The following is a 21,946-nucleotide window of genomic DNA, read 5'->3' on the forward strand; positions in this document are numbered from 1 at the left end:
CGGCTCTATCTAAATTTATTCATTCACATGTGAACACAGGACAGACACGGCTCTATCTAATCTTATTCATTCACATGGGAACACGGGACAGACACGGCTCTCTCTAATCTTCTTTATTCACATGAGAACACAGGACAGACACGGCTCTATCTAATCTTATTAATTCACATGAGAACACGGGACAGACACGGCTCTATCTAATCTTATTCATTCACTTGAGAACACGGGACAGACATGGCTCTATCTAATCTTATTCATTCACATGAGAACACGGGACAGACACGGCTCTATCTAATGTTATTCATTCCCATGAGAACACAGGACAGACACGGCTCTATCTAATGTTATTCATTCCCATGAGAACACAGGACAGACACGGCTCTATCTAATCTTATTCATTCACATGGGAACACGGGACAGACACTGCTCTATCTAATCTTATTCATTCACTTGTGAACAAAGGACAGACACGGCTCTATTTAATCTTATTCATTCACATGAGAACACGGGACAGACACAGCTCTATCTAATCTTATTCATTCACATGTGAACACAGGACAGACACGGCTCCATCTAATCTTATTAATTCACATGAGAACACAGGACAGACACGGCTCTATCTAATCTTATTCATTCACATGAGAACACAGGACAGACACGGCTCTATCTAATCTTATTCATTCACATGAGAACACTGGATAGACATGGCTCTATCTAATCTTATAAATTCACATGAGAACACGGGACAGACACGGCTCTATCTAATCTTATTCATTCACATGAGAACACAGGACAGACACGGCTCTCTCTAATCTTATTCATTCACATGGGAACACGGGACAGACACGGCTCTACCTAATCTTATTCATTCACTTGTGAACACGGGACAGACACGGCTCTATCTAATCTTATTCATTCACAAGTGAACACGGGACAGACATGGCTCTATCTAATCTAATTCATTCACATGTGAGCACAGGACAGACACGGCTCTATCTAATCTTATTCATTCACATGTGAACACAGGACAGGCACGGCTCTATTTAATGTTATTCATTCACATGAGATCACATGGGAACACGGGACAGACACGGCTCTATCTAATCTTATTCATTCACTTGAGAACACGGGACAGACATGGCTCTATCTAATCTTATTCATTCACATGAGAACACGGGACAGACACGGCTCTATCTAATGTTATTCATTCCCATGAGAACACAGGACAGACACGGCTCTATCTAATCTTATTCATTCACATGGGAACACGGGACAGACACGGCTCTATCTAAACTTATTCATTCACTTGTGAACACGGGACAGACATGGCTCTATTTAATCTTATTCATTCACATGAGATCACATGGGAACACGGGACAGGCATGGCTCTATTTAATCTTATTCATTCACATGAGAACACGGGACAGACACAGCTCTATCTAATCTTATTAATTCACATGAGAACACAGGACAGACACGGCTCTATCGAATCTTATTCATTCACATGTGAACACGGGAGAGACATGGCTCTATTTAATCTTATTCATTCACATGAGAACACGGGACGGACACAGCTCTATCTAATCTTATTAATTCACATGAGAACACAGGAGAGACACGGCTCTATCTAATCTTATTCATTCCCATGAGAACACAGGACAGACACGGCTCTATCTAATCTTATCAATTCACATGAGAACACGGGACAGACATGGCTCAATCGAATCTTCTTTATTCACATGAGAACACAGGACAGACACGGCTCTATCTAATCTTATTCATTCACATGGGAACACGGGACAGACACTGCTCTATCTAATCTTATTCATTCACTTGTGAACAAAGGACAGACACGGCTCTATTTAATCTTATTCATTCACATGAGAACACGGGACAGACACAGCTCTATCTAATCTTATTCATTCACATGTGAACACAGGACAGACACGGCTCCATCTAATCTTATGAATTCACATGAGAACACAGGACAGACACGGCTCCATCTAATCTTATTAATTCACATGAGAACACAGGACAGACACGGCTCTATCTAATCTTATTCATTCACATGAGAACACAGGACAGACACGGCTCTATCTAATCTTATTCATTCACATGAGAACACAGGACAGACACGGCTCGATCTAATCTTATTCATTCACTTGAGAATACTGGACATACGTGGCTCTGTCTAATATTCATTCACGTGGGAACACAGGACAGATACAGTTCTATCTAATCTTATTCATTCACATGTGAACACAGGACAGACACGGCTCTATCTAATCTTTTTCATTCACATGAGAACACGGGACAGACATGGATCTATCTAATCTTATTCATTCACATGGGAACACGGGATAGACACGACTCTATCTTATCTGATCCATTCACATGAGAACACAGGACAGACACGGCTCTATATAATCTTATTTATTCACATGAGAACACGGGACAGACACGGCTCTATCTAATCTTATTTATTCACATGAGAACACAGGACAGACACGGCTCTATCTAATCTTATTCATTCCCATGAGAACACAGGACAGACACGGCTCTGTCTAATCTTATTTATTCACATGAGAACACGGGACAGACATGGCTCTCTCTAATCTTAATTATTCACATATGAACACGGGACAGACACGGCTCTATTTAATCTTATTCATTCACATGAGATCACATGGGAACATCGGACAGACATGGCTCCATCTATTCTTATTCATTCACATGGGAACACGGGACAAACACGGCTCTATCTTATCTGATTCATGCACATGAGAACACGGGACAGACACGGCTCCATCTAATCTTATTCATTCACATGAGAACATGGGACAGACACGGCTCTACCTAATCTTATTCATTCACATGAGAACACAGGACAGACACGGCTCTATCTAATCTTATTCATTCACATGAGAACACGGGACAGACACAGCTCTATCTAATCTTATTAATTCACATGTGAACACGGGACAGACACGGCTCAATCTAATCTTATTCATTCACATGTGAACACAGGACAGACACGGCTCTATCTAATCTTATTAATTCACATGGGAACACGGGACAGACATGGCTCTGTCTAATCTTATTCATTCACATGGGAACACGGGACAGACATGGCTCTGTCTAATCTTCTTTATTCACATGAGAACAAAGGACAGACACGGCTCTATCTAATCTTATTAATTCACATGAGAATACGGGACAGACGAGGCTCTATCTAATCTTATTCATTCCCCTGAGAACACAGGACAGACACGGCTCGATCGAATCTTATTCATTCACATGTGAACACAGGACAGACACGGCTCTATCTAATCTTATTCATTCACATGTGAACACAGGACAGACACGGCTCTATCTAATCTTATTCATTCACATGTGAACACGGGACAGACACGGCTCTATCTAATCTTATTCATTCACATGTGAACACAGGACAGACATGGCTCTATCTAATCTTATTCATTCACATGAGAACACGGGACAGACACGGTTCTCTCTAATTTTATTTATTCACATGAGATCACATGGGAACATGGGACAGACATGGCTCTATCTAATCTTATTCATTTACTTGTGAACACGGGACAGACACGGCTCTATTTAATCTTATTCATTCACATGAGATCACATGGGAACACGGGACAGATATTGCTCTATTTAATCTTATTCATTCACATGGGAACACGGGACAGACACGGCTCTCTCTAATCTTCTTTATTCACATGAGAACACAGGACAGACACGGCTCTATCTAATCTTATTCATTGATATGGGATCACAGGACAGACACGGCTCTATCTAATCTTATTCATTCACATGGGAACACGGGACAGACACTGCTCTATCTAATCTTATTCATTCACTTGTGAACAAAGGACAGACACGGCTCTATTTAATCTTATTCATTCACATGAGATCACATGGGAACACGGGACAGACATGGCTCTATTTAATCTTATTCATTCACATGAGAACACGGGACAGACACAGCTCTATCTAATCTTATTAATTCACATAAGAACACAGGACAGACACGGCTCTATCTAATCTTATTCATTCACATGAGAACACAGGACAGACACGGCTCTATCTAATCTTATTCATTCACATGGGAACACGGGACAGACACGGCTCTATCTAATCTTATTCATTCACTTGTGAACACGGGAGAGACACGGCTCTATTTAATCTTATTCATTCACATGAGATCACGGGACAGACACAGCTCTATCTAATCTTATTAATTCACATGAGAACACAGGAGAGACACGGCTCTATCTAATCTTATTCATTCCCATGAGAACACAGGACAGACACGGCTCTATCTAATCTTATCAATTCACATGAGAACACGGGACAGACACGGCTCTATCGAATCTTATTCATTCACATGTGAACACGGGACAGACATGGCTCAATCTATTCTTATTCATTCACATGTGAACACGGGACAGACACGGCTCTATCTAATCTTATTCATTCACATGTGAACACAGGACAGACATGGCTCTATCTAATCTTATTCATTCACATGAGAACACGGGACAGACACGGTTCTCTCTAATCTTATTCATTCACATGAGAACACAGGACAGACACGGCTCTATCTAATCTTATTCATTCACATGTGAACACAGGACAGACACGGCTCCATCTAATCTTATTAATTCACATGTGAACACGGGAGAGACACGGCTCTCTCTAATCTTAATTAGTCACATGTGAACACAGGACAGACACGGCTCTCTCTAATCTTCTTTATTCACATGAGAACACAGGACAGACACGGCTCTATCTAATCTTATTAATTCACATGAGAACACGGGACAGACACGGCTCGATCTAATCTTATTAATTCACATGAGAACACAGGACAGACACGGCTCTATCTAATCTTATTAATTCACATGAGAACACGGGAGAGACACGGCTCTATCTCATCTTATTCATTCACATGAGAACACAGGACAGACACGGCTCTATCCAATATTATTCATTCAAATGAGAACACAGGACAAACACGGCCCTACCTAATCTTATTCATTCACATGTGAACACAGGACAGACACGGCTCTATCTAATCTTCATTCACATGTGAACACGGGACAGACACGGCTCTATCTAATCTTATTCATTCACATGTGAACACAGGACAGACACGGCTCTGTCTAATCTTATTCATTCACATGAGAACACGGGACAGACACGGCTCTATTTAATCTTATTCATTCACATGAGATCAAATGGGAACACGGGACAGACATGGCTCGATCTAATCTTATTCATTCACATGTGAACACGGGACAGACACGGCTCTATTTAATCTTATTCATTCACATGAGATCACATGGGAACACGGGACAGATATGGCTCTATTTAATCTTATTCATTCACATGAGAACACAGGATAGACACAGCTCTATCTAATCTTATGAATTCACTTGAGAACACAGGACAGACACGGCTCGATCTAATCTTATTCATTCACATTGGAACACGGGACAGACACGGCTCTATCTAATCTTATTCATTCACTTGTGAACACGGGACAGAAACGGCTCTATTTAATCTTATTCATTCACATGAGATCACATGGGAACATGGGACAGACATGGCTCTATTTAATCTTATTCATTCACATGAGAACACGGGACAGACACAGCTCTATCTAATCTTATTAATTCACATGAGAACACAGGACAGACACGGCTCTATCTAATCTTATTAATTCACATGGGAACACGGGACAGACATGGCTCTCTCTAATCTTCTTTATTCACTTGTGAACAAAGGACAGACACGGCTCTATTTAATCTTATTCATTCACATGAGATCACATGGGAACATAGGACAGGCATGGCTCGATTTAATCTTATTCATTCACATGAGATCACGGGACAGACAAGCTCTATCTAATCTTATTAATTCACATGAGAACACAGGACAGACACGGCTCTATCTAATCTTATCAATTCACATGAGAACATGGGACAGACACGGCTCTATCGAATCTTATTCATTCACATGTGAACACGGGACAGACATGGCTCCATCTATTCTTATTCATTCACATGGGAACAGGGGACAAACACGGCTCTATCTTATCTGATTCATGCACATGAGAACACGGGACAGACACGGCTCCATCTAATCTTATTCATTCACATGAGAACACGGGACAGACACGGCTCTGTCTAATCTTATTCATTCACATGAGAACACGGGACAGACACGGCTCTGTCTAATCTTATTCATTCACATGTGAACACAGGACAGACACTGCTCCATCTAATCTTATTAATTCACATGAGAACATGGGAGAGACACAGCTCTATCTCATCTTAATTAGTCACATGTGAACACAGGACAGACACGGTTCTCTCTCATCTTATTCATTCACATGTGAACACAGGACAGACACTGCTCCATCTAATCTTATTAATTCACATGAGAACATGGGAGAGACACAGCTCTATCTCATCTTATTCATTCACATGAGAACACAGGACAGACACGGCTCCATCTAATCTTATTAATTCACATGAGAACACGGGAGAGACACAGCTCTATCTCATCTTATTCATTCACATGAGAACACAGGACAGACACGGCTCTATCCAATATTATTCATTCAAATGAGAACACAGGACAAACACGGCCCTACCTAATCTTATTCATTCACATGTGAACACAGGACAGACACGGCTCTATCTAATCTTCTTCATTCACAAGTGAACACGGGACAGACATGGCTCTATCTAATATTATTCATTCACATGTGAACACAGGACAGACACGGCTCTATCTAAGCTTATTCATTCACATGGGAACACGGGACAGACACGGCTCTATTTAATCTTATTCATTCACATGAGATCAAATGGGAACACGGGACAGACATGGCTCTATCTAATCTTATTCATTCACATGTGAACAAGGGACAGACACGGCTCTATTTAACCTTATTCATTCACATGAGATCACATGGGAACACGGGACAGATATTGCTCTATTTAATCTTATTCATTCACATGAGAACACAGGATAGACACAGCTCTATCTAATCTTATTCATTCACATGAGAACACGGGACAGACACGGCTCGATCTAATCTTATTCATTCACATTGGAACACGGGACAGACATGGCTCTATCTAATCTTATTCATTTACTTGTGAACACGGGACAGACACGGCTCTATTTAATCTCATTAATTCACATGAGATCACATGGGAACATGGGACAGACACGGCTCTATCTAATCTTATTCATTCACATGAGAACACGGGACAGACACAGCTCTATCTAATCTTATTAATTCACATGAGAACACGGGACAGACACGGCTCTATCTAGTCTTATTCATTCCCATGAGAACACAGGACAGACACGGCTCTATCTAATCTTATTCATTCACATTGGAACACGGGACAGACACGGCTCTATCTAATCTTATTCATTCACTTGTGAACACGGGAGAGACACGGCTCTATTTAATCTTATTCATTCACATGAGATCAAATGGGAACACGGGACAGACATGGCTCTATTTAATCTTATTCATTCACATGAGAACACGGGACAGACACAGCTCTATCTAATCTTATTAATTCACATGAGAACACAGGACAGACACGGCTCTATCTAATCTTATCAATTCACATGAGAACACGGGACAGACACGGCTCTATCGAATCTTATTCATTCACATGTGAACACGGGACAGACATGGCTCAATCTATTCTTATTCATTCACATGTGAACACGGGACAGACACGGCTCTATCTAATCTTATTCATTCACATGTGAACACAGGACAGACATGGCTCTATCTAATCTTATTCATTCACATGTGAACACAGGACAGACATGGCTCTATCTAATCTTATTCATTCACATGAGAACACGGGACAGACACGGTTCTCTCTAATTTTATTTATTCACATGAGAACACGGGACAGACACGGCTCTCTCTAATCTTCTTTATTCACATGAGAACACAGGACAGACACGGCTCTATCTAATCTTATTCATTCACATGAGAACACAGGACAGACACGGCTCTATCTAATCTTATTCATTCACATGGGAACACGGGACAGACACTGCTCTATCTAATCTTATTCATTCACTTGTGAACAAAGGACAGACACGGCTCTATTTAATCTTATTCATTCACATGAGATCACATGGGAACACGGGACAGACATGGCTCTATTTAATCTTATTCATTCACATGAGAACACGGGACAGACACAGCTCTATCTAATCTTATTAATTCACATAAGAACACAGGACAGACACGGCTCTATCTAATCTTATTCATTCACATGAGAACACGGGACAGACACGGCTCTATCTAATCTTATTCATTCACATGTGAACACAGGACAGACACGGCTCTATCTAATCTTATTCATTCACATGGGAACACAGGACAGACACGGCTCCATCTAATCTTATTAATTCACATGAGAACACGGGAGAGACACGGCCCTACCTAATCTTATTCATTCACATGTGAACACAGGACAGACACGGCTCTATCTAATCTTCTTCATTCACAAGTGAACACGGGACAGACACGGCTCTATCTAATCTTATTCATTCACATGTGAACACAGGACAGACACGGCTCTATCTAATCTTATTCATTCACATGGGAACACAGGACAGACACGGCTCCATCTAATCTTATTAATTCACATGTGAACACGGGAGAGACACGGCTCTCTCTAATCTTAATTAGTCACATGTGAACACAGGACAGACACGGTTCTCTCTCATATTCTTTATTCACATGAGAACACAGGACAGACACGGCTCTATCTAATCATATTCATTCACATGAGAACACGGGACAGACACGGCTCTACCTAATCTTATTCACTCACATGAGAACACAGGACAGACACGGCTCTATCTAATCTTATTAATTCACATGAGAACACGGGAGAGACACGGCTCTATCTCATCTTATTCATTCACATGAGAACACAGGACAGACACGGCTCTATCCAATATGATTCATTCAAATGAGAACACAGGACAAACACGGCCCTACCTAATGTTATTCATTCACATGTGAACACAGGACAGACACGGCTCTATCTAATCTTCATTCACATGTGAACACGGGACAGACACGGCTCTATCTAATCTTATTCATTCACATGTGAACACAGGACAGACACGACTCTGTCTAATCTTATTCATTCACATGAGAACACGGGACAGACACGGCTCTATTTAATCTTATTCATTCACATGAGATCAAATGGGAACACGGGACAGACATGGCTCGATCTAATCTTATTCATTTACATGTGAACACGGGACAGACACGGCTCTATTTAATCTTATTCATTCACATGAGATCACATGGGAACACGGGACAGATATGGCTCTATTTAATCTTATTCATTCACATGAGAACACAGGACAGACACGGCTCTATCTAATCTTATTAATTCACATGAGAACAAGGGACAGACACGGCTCGATCTAATCTTATTCATTCACATTGGAACATGGGACAGACATGGCTCTATCTAATCTTATTCATTTACTTGTGAACACGGGACAGACACGGCTCTATTTAATCTTATTCATTCACATGAGATCACATGGGAACATGGGACAGACATGGCTCTCTTTAATCTTCTTCATTCACATGAGAACACGGGACAGACACAGCTCTATCTAATCTTATTAATTCACATGAGAACACGGGACAGACACGGCTCTATCTAGTCTTATTCATTCCCATGAGAACACAGGACAGACACGGCTCTATCTAATCTTATTCATTCACATTGGAACACGGGACAGACACGGCTCTATCTAATCTTATTCATTCACTTGTGAACACGGGAGAGACACGGCTCTATTTAATCTTATTCATTCACATGAGATCACATGGGAACATAGGACAGGCATGGCTCGATTTAATCTTATTCATTCACATGAGATCACGGGACAGACACAGCTCTATCTAATCTTATTAATTCACATGAGAACACAGGACAGACACGGCTCTATCTAATCTTATCAATTCACATGAGAACATGGGACAGACACGGCTCTATCGAATCTTATTCATTCACATGTGAACACGGGACAGACATGGCTCCATCTATTCTTATTCATTCACATGGGAACAGGGGACAAACACGGCTCTATCTTATCTGATTCATGCACATGAGAACACGGGACAGACACGGCTCCATCTAATCTTATTCATTCACATGAGAACATGGGACAGACACGGCTCTACCTAATCTTATTCATTCACATGAGAACACAGGACAGACACGGCTCTATCTAATCTTATTCATTCACATGTGAACACAGGACAGACACGGCTCCATCTAATCTTATTAATTCACATGTGAACACGGAGAGACACGGCTCTCTCTAATCTTAATTAGTCACATGTGAACACAGGACAGACACGGTTCTCTCTCATATTCTTTATTCACATGAGAACACAGGACAGACACGGCTCTATCTAATCTTATTCATTCACATGAGAACACGGGACAGACACGGCTCTACCTAATCTTATTCACTCACATGAGAACACAGGACAGACACGGCTCTATCTAATCTTATTAATTCACATGAGAACACGGGAGAGACACGGCTCTATCTCATCTTATTCATTCACATGAGAACACAGGACAGACACGGCTCTATCCAATATTATTCATTCAAATGAGAACACAGGACAAACACGGCCCTACCTAATCTTATTCATTCACATGTGAACACAGGACAGACACGGCTCTATCTAATCTTCTTCATTCACAAGTGAACACGGGAGAGACAAGGCTCTATCTAATCTTATTCATTCACATGTGAACACGGGACAGACACGGCTCTATTTAATCTTATTCATTCGCATGTGAACACGGGACAGACACGGCTCTATTTAATCTTATTCATTCACATGAGATCAAATGGGAACACGGGACAGACATGGCTCTATCTAATCTTATTCATTCACATGTGAACACGGGACAGACACGGCTCTATTTAATCTTATTCATTCACATGAGATCACATGGGAACACGGGACAGATATGGCTCTATTTAATCTTATTCATTCACATGAGAACACAGGATAGACACAGCTCTATCTAATCTTATGAATTCACTTGAGAACACGGGACAGACACGGCTCGATCTAGTCTTATTCATTCACATTGGAACACGGGACAGACACGGCTCTATCTAATCTTATTCATTCACTTGTGAACACGGGACAGAAACGGCTCTATTTAATCTTATTCATTCACATGAGATCACATGGGAACATGGGACAGACATGGCTCTATTTAATCTTATTCATTCACATGAGAACACGGGACAGACACAGCTCTATCTAATCTTATTAATTCACATGAGAACACGGGACAGACACGGCTCTATCTAGTCTTATTCATTCCCATGAGAACACAGGACAGACACGGCTCTATCTAATCTTATTCATTCACATTGGAACACGGGACAGACACGGCTCTATCTAATCTTATTCATTCACTTGTGAACACGGGAGAGACACGGCTCTATTTAATCTTATTCATTCACATGAGATCACATGGGAACATAGGACAGGCATGGCTCGATTTAATCTTATTCATTCACATGAGATCACGGGACAGACACAGCTCTATCTAATCTTATTAATTCACATGAGAACACAGGACAGACACGGCTCTATCTAATCTTATCAATTCACATGAGAACATGGGACAGACACGGCTCTATCGAATCTTATTCATTCACATGTGAACACGGGACAGACATGGCTCCATCTATTCTTATTCATTCACATGTGAACACGGGACAGACACGGCTCTATCTAATCTTATTGATTCACATGTGAACACAGGACAGACACGGCTCTATTTAATCTTCTTTATACACATGAGGACACTGGACAGACACGACTCTATCTCATCTTATTAATTCACATGAGAACACAGGACAGACACGGCTCTATCTAATCTTATTCATTCCCATGAGAACACAGGACAGACACGGCTCTGTCTAATCTTATCAATTCACATGAGAACACAGGACAGACACGACTCTATCTCATCTTATTCATTCACATGAGAACACGGGACAGACATGGCTCTATCTAATCTTGTTCATTCACATGAGAACACAGGACAGACACGGCTCTATCTAATCCTATTCATTCACATGTGAACACAGGACAGACACGGCTCTATCTAATCTTATTCATTCACATGAGAACACGGGACAGACATGGATCTATCTAATCTTATTCATTCACATGGGAACACGGGATAGACACGACTCTATCTTATCTGATCCATTCACATGAGAACACAGGACAGACACGGCTCTATCTAATCTTATTTATTCACATGAGAACACGGGACAGACACGGCTCTATCTAATCTTATTTATTCACATGAGAACACAGGACAGACACGGCTCTATCTAATCTTATTTATTCACATGAGAACACAGGACAGACACGGCTCTATCTAATCTTATTTATTCACATGAGAACACGGGACAGACATGGCTCTCTCTAATCTTAATTATTCACATATGAACACGGGACAGACACGGCTCTATTTAATCTCATTAATTCACATGAGATCACATGGGAACATGGGACAGACATGGCTCTATTTAATCTTATTCATTCACATGAGAACACGGGACAGACACAGCTCTATCTAATCTTATTAATTCACATGAGAACACAGGACAGACACGGCTCTATCTAATCTTATCAATTCACATGAGAACATGGGACAGACACGGCTCTGTCGAATCTTATTCATTCACATGTGAACACGGGACAGACATGGCTCCATCTATTCTTATTCATTCACATGGGAACACGGGACAAACACGGCTCTATCTTATCTGATTCATGCACATGAGAACACGGGACAGACACGGCTCCATCTAATCTTATTCATTCACATGAGAACATGGGACAGACACGGCTCTACCTAATCTTATTCATTCACATGAGAACACAGGACAGACACGGCTCCATCTAATCTTATTAATTCACATGTGAACACGGGAGAGACACGGCTCTCTCTAATCTTAATTAGTCACATGTGAACACAGGACAGACACGGTTCTCTCTCATATTCTTTATTCACATGAGAACACAGGACAGACACGGCTCTATCTAATCTTATTCATTCACATGAGAACACGGGACAGACACGGCTCTGTCTAATCTTATTCATTCACATGTGAACACAGGACAGACACTGCTCCATCTAATCTTATTAATTCACATGAGAACACGGGAGAGACACAGCTCTATCTCATCTTATTCATTCACATGAGAACACAGGACAGACACGGCTCTATCCAATATTATTCATTCAAATGAGAACACAGGACAAACACGGCCCTACCTAATCTTATTCATTCACATGTGAACACAGGACAGACACGGCTCTATCTAATCTTCTTCATTCACAAGTGAACACGGGAGAGACAAGGCTCTATCTAATCTTATTCATTCACATGTGAACACAGGACAGACACGACTCTGTCTAATCTTATTCATTCACATGAGAACACGGGACAGACACGGCTCTATTTAATCTTATTCATTCACATGAGATCAAATGGGAACACGGGACAGACATGGCTCGATCTAATCTTATTCATTTACATGTGAACACGGGACAGACACGGCTCTATTTAATCTTATTCATTCACATGAGATCACATGGGAACACGGGACAGATATGGCTCTATTTAATCTTATTCATTCACATGAGAACACAGGATAGACACAGCTCTATCTAATCTTATTAATTCACATGAGAACACGGGACAGACACGGCTCAATCTATTCTTATTCATTCACATTGGAACACGGGACAGACACGGCTCTATCTAATCTTATTCATTCACTTGTGAACACGGGACAGAAACGGCTCTATTTAATCTTATTCATTCACATGAGATCACATGGGAACATGGGACAGACGTGGCTCTATTTAATCTTATTCATTCACATGAGAACACGGGACAGACACAGCTCTATCTAATCTTATTAATTCACATGAGAACACGGGACAGACACGGCTCTATCTAGTCTTATTCATTCCCATGAGAACACAGGACAGACACGGCTCTATCTAATCTTATTCATTCACATTGGAACACGGGACAGACACGGCTCTATCTAATCTTATTCATTCACTTGTGAACACGGGAGAGACACGGCTCTATTTAATCTTATTCATTCACATGAGATCACATGGGAACATAGGACAGGCATGGCTCGATTTAATCTTATTCATTCACATGAGATCACGGGACAGACACAGCTCTATCTAATCTTATTAATTCACATGAGAACACAGGACAGACACGGCTCTATCTAATCTTATCAATTCACATGAGAACATGGGACAGACACGGCTCTATCGAATCTTATTCATTCACATGTGAACACGGGACAGACATGGCTCCATCTATTCTTATTCATTCACATGGGAACAGGGGACAAACACGGCTCTATCTTATCTGATTCATGCACATGAGAACACGGGACAGACACGGCTCCATCTAATCTTATTCATTCACATGAGAACATGGGACAGACACGGCTCTACCTAATCTTATTCATTCACATGAGAACACAGGACAGACACGGCTCTATCTAATCTTATTCATTCACATGTGAACACAGGACAGACACGGCTCCATCTAATCTTATTAATTCACATGTGAACACGGGAGAGACACGGCTCTCTCTAATCTTAATTAGTCACATGTGAACACAGGACAGACACGGTTCTCTCTCATATTCTTTATTCACATGAGAACACAGGACAGACACGGCTCTATCTAATCTTATTCATTCACATGAGAACACGGGACAGACACGGCTCTACCTAATCTTATTCACTCACATGAGAACACAGGACAGACACGGCTCTATCTAATCTTATTAATTCACATGAGAACACGGGAGAGACACGGCTCTATCTCATCTTATTCATTCACATGAGAACACAGGACAGACACGGCTCTATCCAATATTATTCATTCAAATGAGAACACAGGACAAACACGGCCCTACCTAATCTTATTCATTCACATGTGAACACAGGACAGACACGGCTCTATCTAATCTTCATTCACATGTGAACACGGGACAGACACGGCTCTATCTAATCTTATTCATTCACATGTGAACACAGGACAGACACGGCTCTGTCTAATCTTATTCATTCACATGAGAACACGGGACAGACACGGCTCTATTTAATCTTATTCATTCACATGAGATCAAATGGGAACACGGGACAGACATGGCTCGATCTAATCTTATTCATTCACATGTGAACACGGGACAGACACGGCTCTATTTAATCTTATTCATTCACATGAGATCACATGGGAACACGGGACAGATATGGCTCTATTTAATCTTATTCATTCACATGAGAACACAGGATAGACACAGCTCTATCTAATCTTATGAATTCACTTGAGAACACGGGACAGACACGGCTCGATCTAGTCTTATTCATTCACATTGGAACACGGGACAGACACGGCTCTATCTAATCTTATTCATTCACTTGTGAACACGGGACAGAAACGGCTCTATTTAATCTTATTCATTCACATGAGATCACATGGGAACATGGGACAGACATGGCTCTATTTAATCTTATTCATTCACATGAGAACAAGGGACAGACACAGCTCTATCTAATCTTATTAATTCACATGAGAACACGGGACAGACACGGCTCTATCTAGTCTTATTCATTCCCATGAGAACACAGGACAGACACGGCTCTATCTAATCTTATTCATTCACATTGGAACACGGGACAGACACGGCTCTATCTAATCTTATTCATTCACTTGTGAACACGGGAGAGACACGGCTCTATTTAATCTTATTCATTCACATGAGATCACATGGGAACATAGGACAGACATGGCTCGATTTAATCTTATTCATTCACATGAGATCACGGGACAGACACAGCTCTATCTAATCTTATTAATTCACATGAGAACACAGGACAGACACGGCTCTATCTAATCTTATCAATTCACATGAGAACATGGGTCAGACACGGCTCTATCGAATCTTATTCATTCACATGTGAACACGGGACAGACATGGCTCCATCTATTCTTATTCATTCACATGTGAACACGGGACAGACACGGCTCTATCTAATCTTATTGATTCACATGTGAACACAGGACAGACACGGCTCTATTTAATCTTCTTTATACACATGAGGACACTGGACAGACACGACTCTATCTCATCTTATTAATTCACATGAGAACACAGGACAGACACGGCTCTATCTAATCTTATTCATTCCCATGAGAACACAGGACAGACACGGCTCTGTCTAATCTTATCAATTCACATGAGAACACAGGACAGACACGACTCTATCTCATCTTATTCATTCACATGAGAACACGGGACAGACATGGCTCTATCTAATCTTGTTCATTCACATGAGAACACAGGACAGACACGTCTCTATCTAATCCTATTCATTCACATGTGAACACAGGACAGACACGGCTCTATCTAATCTTATTCATTCACATGAGAACACGGGACAGACATGGATCTATCTAATCTTATTCATTCACATGGGAACACGGGATAGACACGACTCTATCTTATCTGATCCATTCACATGAGAACACAGGACAGACACGGCTCTATCTAATCTTATTTATTCACATGAGAACACGGGACAGACACGGCTCTATCTAATCTTATTTATTCACATGAGAACACAGGACAGACACGGCTCTATCTAATCTTATTTATTCACATGAGAACACAGGACAGACACGGCTCTATCTAATCTTATTTATTCACATGAGAACACGGGACAGACATGGCTCTCTCTAATCTTAATTATTCACATATGAACACGGGACAGACACGGCTCTATTTAATCTTATTCATTCACATGAGATCACATGGGAACATCGGACAGACACGGCTCTATTTAATCTTATTCATTCACATGAGATCACGGGACAGACACAGCTCTATCTAATCTTATTAATTCACATGAGAACACAGGACAGACACGGCTCTATCTAATCTTATCAATTCACATGAGAACATGGGACAGACACGGCTCTATCGAATCTTATTCATTCACATGTGAACACGGGACAGACATGGCTCCATCTATTCTTATTCATTCACATGTGAACACGGGACAGACACGGCTCTATCTAATCTTATTGATTCAGATGTGAACACAGGACAGACACGGCTCTATTTAATCTTCTTTATTCACATGAGGACACTGGACAGACACGACTCTATCTCATCTTATTAATTCACATGAGAACACAGGACAGACATGGCTCTATCTAATCTTATTCATTCCCATGAGAACACAGGACAGACACGGCTCTGTCTAATCTTATCAATTCACATGAGAACACAGGACAGACACGATTCTATCTCATCTTCTTCATTCACATGAGAACACGGGACAGACATGGCTCTATCTAATCTTGTTCATTCACATGAGAACACAGGACAGACACGGCTCCATCTAATCCTATTCATTCACATGTGAACACGGGACAGACACGGCTCTATCTAATCTTATTCATTCACATGAGAACACGGGACAGACACAGATCTATCTAATCTTATTCATTCACATGTGAACACGGGACAGACATGGCTCCATCTATTCTTATTCATTCACATGTGAACACGGGACAGACACGGCTCTATCTAATCCTATTCATTCACATGTGAACACGGGACAGACACGGCTCTATCTAATCTTATTCATTCACATGTGAACACGGGACAGACACGGATCTATCTAATCTTATTCATTCACATGGGAACACGGGATAGACACGACTCTATCTTATCTGATCCATTCACATGAGAACACAGGACAGACACGGCTCTATCTAATCTTATTCATTCACATTGGAACACGGGACAGACACGGCTCTATCTAATCTTATTCATTCACTTGTGAACACGGGAGAGACACGGCTCTATTTAATCTTATTCATTCACATGAGATCACATGGGAACATAGGACAGACATGGCTCGATTTAATCTTATTCATTCACATGAGATCACGGGACAGACACAGCTCTATCTAATCTTATTAATTCACATGAGAACACAGGACAGACACGGCTCTATCTAATCTTATCAATTCACATGAGAACATGGGACAGACACGGCTCTATCGAATCTTATTCATTCACATGTGAACACGGGACAGACATGGCTCCATCTATTCTTATTCATTCACATGTGAACACGGGACAGACACGGCTCTATCTAATCTTATTGATTCACATGTGAACACAGGACAGACACGGCTCTATTTAATCTTCTTTATACACATGAGGACACTGGACAGACACGACTCTATCTCATCTTATTAATTCACATGAGAACACAGGACAGACACGGCTCTATCTAATCTTATTCATTCCCATGAGAACACAGGACAGACACGGCTCTGTCTAATCTTATCAATTCACATGAGAACACAGGACAGACACGACTCTATCTCATCTTATTCATTCACATGAGAACACGGGACAGACATGGCTCTATCTAATCTTGTTCATTCACATGAGAACACAGGACAGACACGTCTCTATCTAATCCTATTCATTCACATGTGAACACAGGACAGACACGGCTCTATCTAATCTTATTCATTCACATGAGAACACGGGACAGACATGGATCTATCTAATCTTATTCATTCACATGGGAACACGGGATAGACACGACTCTATCTTATCTGATCCATTCACATGAGAACACAGGACAGACACGGCTCTATCTAATCTTATTTATTCACATGAGAACACGGGACAGACACGGCTCTATCTAATCTTATTTATTCACATGAGAACACAGGACAGACACGGCTCTATCTAATCTTATTTATTCACATGAGAACACAGGACAGACACGGCTCTATCTAATCTTATTTATTCACATGAGAACACGGGACAGACACCGCTCTATCTAATCTTATTTATCCACATGAGAACACAGGACAGACACGGCTCTATCTAATCTTATTTTTTCACATGAGAACACAGGACAGACACGGCTCTATCGAATCTTATTCATTCACATGTGAACACGGGACAGACATGGCTCTATTTAATCTTATTCATTCACATGAGAACACGGGACAGACACAGCTCTATCTAATCTTATTAATTCACATGAGAACACAGGACAGACACGGCTCTATCTAATCTTATTAATTCACATGGGAACACGGGACAGACATGGCTCTCTCTAATCTTCTTTATTCACATGAGAACAAAGGACAGACACGGCTCTATCTAATCTTATTAATTCACATGAGAACACAGGACAGACATGGCTCGATCTAGTCTTATTCATTCCCATGAGAACACAGGACAGACACGGTTCTCTCTAATTTTATTTATTCACATGAGAACACGGGACAGACACGGCTCTCTCTAATCTTCTTTATTCACATGAGAACACAGGACAGACACGGCTCTATCTAATCTTATTCATTGATATGGGATCACAGGACAGACACAGCTCTCTCTAATCTTCTTTATTCACATGAGAACACAGGACAGACACGGCTCTATCTAATCTTAATTATTCACATGTGAACACAGGACAGACACGGCTCTCTCTAATCTTCTTTATTCACTTGAGAACACAGGACAGACACGGCTCTCTCTAATCTTCTTTATTCACATGGGAACATGGGACAGACACTGCTCTATCTAATCTTATTCATTCACTCGTGAACAAAGGACAGACACGGCTCTATTTAATCATATTCATTCACATGAGATCACATGGGAACACGGGACAGACATGGCTCTATTTAATCTTATTCATTCATATGAGAACATGGGACAGACACAGATCTATCTAATCTTATTCATTCACATGAGAACACGGGACAGACACGGCTCTATCTAATCTTATTCATTCACATGTGAACACGGGACAGACACGGCTCTCTCTCATCTTCTTTATTCACATGAGAACACGGGACAGACACGGCTCTATTTAATCTTATTAATTCACATGAGAACACAGGACAGACACGGCTCTATTTTATAGTATTCTTTCACATGAGAACACGGGACAGACACGGCTCTATCTAATCTTATTCATTCACATGAGAACACGGGACAGACACGGCTCTACCTAATCTTATTAATTCAAATAAGAACACGGGACAGACATGGCTCAATCTAGTCTTATTAATTCAAATGAGAACACGGGACAGACATGGCTCAATCTAGTCTTATTCATTCACATGTGAACACAGGACAGACACGGCTCCATCTAATCTTATTAATTCACATGAGAACACGGGAGAGACACGGCCCTACCTAATCTTATTCATTCACATGTGAACACAGGACAGACACGGCTCTATCTAATCTTCTTCATTCACAAGTGAACACGGGACAGACACGGCTCTATCCAATATTATTCATTCAAATGAGAACACAGGACAAACACGGCCCTACCTAATCTTATTCATTCACATGTGAACACAGGACAGACACGGCTCTATCTAATGTTATAAATTCACATGAGAACACAGGACAGACACGGCTCTATCTAAGCTTATTCATTCACATGGGAACACGGGACAGACACGGCTCTATTTAATCTTATTCATTCACATGAGATCAAATGGGAACACGGGACAGACATGGCTCTATCTAATCTTATTCATTCACATGTGAACAAGGGACAGACACGGCTCTATTTAATCTTATTCATTCACATGAGATCACATGGGAACACGGGACAGATATTGCTCTATTTAATCTTATTCATTCACATGAGAACACATTAGACACAGCTCTATCTCATATTATTAATTCACATGAGAACACGGGACAGACACGGCTCGATCTAGTCTTATTCATTCCCATGAGAACACAGGACAGACACGGCTCAATCTAATCTTATTCATTCACATTGGAACACGGGACAGACACGGCTCTATCTAATCTTATTCATGTACTTGTGAACGCGGGACAGACACGGCTCTATTTAATCTTATTCATTCACATGAGATCACATGGGAACATGGGACAGACATGGCTCTATTTAATCTTATTCATTCACATGAGAACACGGGACAGACACAGCTCTATCTAATCTTATTAATTCACATGAGAACACGGGACAGACACGGCTCTATCTAGTCTTATTCATTCCCATGAGAACACAGGACAGACACGGCTCTATCTAATCTTATTCATTCACATTGGAACACGGGACAGACACGGCTCTATCTAATCTTATTCATTCACTTGTGAACACGGGAGAGACACGGCTCTATTTAATCTTATTCATTCACATGAGATCACATGGGAACATAGGACAGACATGGCTCGATTTAATCTTATTCATTCACATGAGATCACGGGACAGACACAGCTCTATCTAATCTTATTAATTCACATGAGAACACAGGACAGACACGGCTCTATCTAATCTTATCAATTCACATGAGAACATGGGACAGACACGGCTCTATCGAATCTTATTCATTCACATGTGAACACGGGACAGACACGGCTCTATCTAATCTTATTGATTCACATGTGAACACGGGACAGACACGGCTCTATCTAATCTTATTGATTCACATGTGAACACAGGACAGACACGGCTCTATTTAATCTTCTTTATACACATGAGGACACTGGACAGACACGACTCTATCTCATCTTATTAATTCACATGAGAACACAGGACAGACACGGCTCTATCTAATCTTATTCATTCCCATGAGAACACAGGACAGACACGGTTCTGTCTAATCTTATCAATTCACATGAGAACACAGGACAGAC

Source organism: Eptatretus burgeri, chromosome 5 (assembly GCF_056783735.1).
Source record: "Eptatretus burgeri isolate ZD-2024b chromosome 5, Ebu_testis_v1, whole genome shotgun sequence".
In the NCBI taxonomy this organism is placed as follows: domain Eukaryota; kingdom Metazoa; phylum Chordata; class Myxini; order Myxiniformes; family Myxinidae; genus Eptatretus; species Eptatretus burgeri.